At 38.1% G+C, this 3,887-nt stretch overlaps 1 long non-coding RNA gene across 1 annotated transcript; it reads right to left on the bottom strand.

Annotated features, from left to right (window-relative positions):
- Positions 1-263: 263 nt before the first annotated feature.
- Positions 264-1,601, bottom strand: LOC145627078 (uncharacterized). The gene is made up of 3 exons (XR_014111303.1): positions 1,533-1,601; positions 1,359-1,443; positions 264-549 (listed from the first exon to the last, which is right to left on the bottom strand). It is a non-coding gene; the product is annotated as an uncharacterized LOC145627078 (long non-coding RNA).
- Between the last annotated feature and the right edge of the window lie 2,286 nt (positions 1,602-3,887).

The raw sequence follows: 3,887 nt of genomic DNA, 5'->3' as shown, positions 1-3,887 counted from the left end.
AAAAAATGCTGCCTTAAGTCATCAATGACTTCTGCCTTCAATAGTCCAACTACCAACAAAGAGGGATTGTTCTTTCGTGCTTATAACAGCTCCTGCCTCTAACAACTCCTGCCTCTAACAGCTCCTTCATGTTTCTAACAGCTCCTTCCTCTAACCATCATCAACAAAGAGGGATTGTTCCTCACCAAGTGGTATCATTTCTTTAAATAAAAAATAAAATAAATAAAAAAAAGTAAGGAATAATTAATAGGAAGATATCAGACTTAAACAAACTAAAAAAAAAAGAGAGAAAATATTTAAATGTTACCTGATTCAATTTTTTCCATATCTTCAAGTCACTCCTCGAGTATAAGAGGACCTTGATATGTACGTAACCAATCTTGAGCACAAATCAAGGCTTCAACCATCTTGCTCAAAGGGGTCATTATTTTCCTTCATATGACAAGGGTCATACTCCCAAGGCTCGGGAGGAGGACTTGGAATTGGAGGAGCTTGACTTGTAGCCGATAAGTTTTCCATCTCCCCACTACTTCCAAATTCCATACACTCCTACAAATGAAAAAGAAAAAAAAACAAATAAGTGAAATCATGTATACACAAAAAACAAGAAACACATCAATAAGCCACTAAGTTGGCAGATTAAACACTTTTGCATATATCAGTGAGAGAAATATACTGAAATTATAAGGATAATTTGTCATTAGTTGGCAGATTAAAGATGTCGCTTTATAATTGCCACAACCTGCCTTGTTCTCAATCTATCCCCCCAACTATTAATGTATAAAAAGACATAATAATAAGCTGCATTTGCACCTAAAGACCTATATTGAATGTATACATCAACCCTACCAAACAAACACATGCTTGCATATATTGCATTTAGCTTTACTACCAAACATAGAGGAAAATATCGCAAGTCAAGCTATGTCCCTCTTTTGATATAAATCAAGTCAAAGGAATAACAGTCATAAACTCATATAAATTATCAATTACACAATGAATAATAGTCATAAACTCATATAAATTATCAACAAACTAAAGAACACTATCATTGTAAACATTAACTAAGACTAAAGAACACTATCATTGCAAAATAAGTAGGGAAATATCAAGAGTATTAAATTTGGCTCGAAAAATAACAATAACTTCTTCTGGAAAAAATTAAAAAATTAAAAAAATTGAATAGAAAAATTCTAACAACAAATATCGCTGGTTTCAATTGTTCATACCTTTAGCAATTTACCAATAGTTTAATAATCCACCTTAGGAAATCCCTAAATTGACTACATCAAATTTAATTGACGATAAACCCTAGAATGCGAAATTGATGTTCGATGATTTTAAGATAAACATCTTACCTTAGAATGACGCTGCCTCAAATCTCAATGGAGACGAGAAAGCTCACAAGCCGGCAAGCCGCTTCAATGGAGACCTCAGAGTACGCTTCAATGGATGAGACACAAAGTTAACAAACAATTAGAAGAAAAATAGAATCCATTGCAAATAATTAAATCTGGAAAAGGAATAATTACCTGAGATAGACTTAGAGAACCAGAGATTAGAGAAGAGGAGGAGGAGGAGGAGAGAGAGGGGGATGGAGGCTGAGTGAGTGAGTGAGAAATGAAAAAAGAATGACGTGAAATTAGGGTTTGTTTGTCCTTTTTTTTTAAATAAAAAAACACGGCTTTTTTCATAACTAAACTGTTCCAATTTTATTAAAAACAAAACTGATATTTTAGATATTGGGGAAATTCGGGTACCCAAAACTGCGTTAACGGGTACCCGCTACCCGAACCGTTAATTTCTTACGGGTTCGGTTACCCGACCCGAATCTTTTTAATGGTTCGGGTACCCAATTTTTCGAATCGGTTACGGTTCGATTTTTTGGGTTTTCGGTTTTTCGAGTTTTTTTGCTCAGCCCTATGGGGAATTGATATTATTTATAAAATCACCCCTCCAGGGACAGGAGGTCACGAATACATCCTAGTAGCAATTGATTACTTCACAAAGTGGGTTGAAACACAATCATATGCTAAACTCACTGCAAAACATGTAGCACTCTTTATCGAAAGGAATATTATTTGTCGATATGATGTGTCTATTTTATATATTGTTTTACCCCCGTCCCTTGGTCATAATTAGTAGTGTCTTTGGCTCTTTAGAGCCACTTTTATTACTAATTGGTGTTTTCTAGTGTTTTCGTAGATTTGGTTCACTTTTGAAGGGATTTGCACTTTTAGAGCATTTTCCCGATTTATTATGGAGCACTTACGAGCATTGGAGAAGCACGACCAGATTTTATAGCCTAGGGCCGGTTAGAGCCATCGAACCGGTGATTAAGGGCACGGTATATGTGATACCGGGTCATTTGGACCAAGTATTCAAGACCCGAAGTGGAAATCCAGATTGGCCCGAAGAATTAGAGCCAATCGTAGTCCAAATAGTGGCCCAAGAGAGCCGCCCGGCCAAAGAGGCTGGCGCCCGGAGGCGCGCCCGGCCGGGCGAGGAAAGCAAAGGGAGGAAAAAGGCGCGCCCGATCGGGCGCATGTTATTGTTAGGAGACGATTAGCGTCGTTTAATTTTGTTTTAGTTTAGGATTCTTAAGGAGTATAAATACTTCTCTGTAAAACGAATTTAGCACCTTCTTTTGACCTTCTTTTACTCTCTCTTAATTATTTCTTAGATTTACTCTCTCTCTCTACTTAGCTTTGAGATTAGTTTCTCTCTCTTATACTTTGTTCGCAACTTGATTCTTAATTCCAGATTTTTTGTAACTGTAGACACCTAAAAATGTCTCCCAAAACCAAACCCGTTGATGAACACCTTTCACCGCCATTATTAGTCAAGTTGAGTATTTAATCTTTGGAGTGCTTAAATCCATGTTCTATCCAATATATTTCATGAACCAATCCAATTTCTAGCTCATTTCCCTAAACCATAACCTATTTTTCACTTTTCGTGTCCACTAAGAGAAACTGATTTTATGGATATACAATTTTGATCCAATTATTATTTTGTTGGATAGGCCTTTAAAAAAGCTTTCCAACCATATATCATAAGCTCAATTCCGAGCTATAACGAAAAACATATGAGCAAAACACCAAACTCGGCCTAAAACCGACACCCTTCCACTAAAATGGCCATATCTTAAAATCTACATATTATTTTGACTTTATTCTAATTGGGTTAGAAATAAGACTTGATAAGCTTTCCAATGATATATTATACGCCTCATTCCTAGTTACGGATCAAAAGTTATGATGGTTTTAAAAACGGATAAAAACCTAGAATCACCGCGCACAGTGCAATTCCACCGTGTCACGGGAAATTGCACCGTCTGACGGTGGGAATCCCCGTGATACGGTGCCCTTGCTGTGACGCGGGGCTATTCCGTGTCCTATTTGCGTTCTTCGTACCTAAACAACTCCCGCGTCACGGCATTTTCCACCGTGTCACGGGAATTTACACCGTCTGACGGTGGGATTCCCCGTGACACGTAGCTATTTCCGTGTAATTTCCGCGTCTCCCATACCATGACACGGTGTACTGTACCGTGTCACGGTGGATACTTCCGTGTCACGGTACATGTGCCGTGTCACGGGACATTCCGTGTCTTTTTCGCGTAAACCCTTAACGTGTTTTCTTTCCCGTTTTCTGAAAATTTCCCGCGTCACACTAAAAATGTACCGTGTCGCGGGAAAGTTTGCCGTCTAACGGTGGGACTTCCCGTGTCACGGTACACTTTGCCATGTCGCAGGATACTTTTTTAGGGTTTTTATCATTTTAGGGTTCCGTGTGCTCCATCAGCACATTTTCTCTATAAATACCCCCTCATTTCTGATGTACGGGGCACCAATAATCATTCTCTCTCACCTTACACCAAAAAT

Source organism: Chenopodium album, chromosome 4, assembly GCF_948465745.1.
Source record: "Chenopodium album chromosome 4, dcCheAlbu1.1, whole genome shotgun sequence".
Lineage (NCBI taxonomy): Eukaryota > Viridiplantae > Streptophyta > Magnoliopsida > Caryophyllales > Amaranthaceae > Chenopodium > Chenopodium album.
This window is presented reverse-complemented; position numbering and strand designations above follow the sequence as displayed.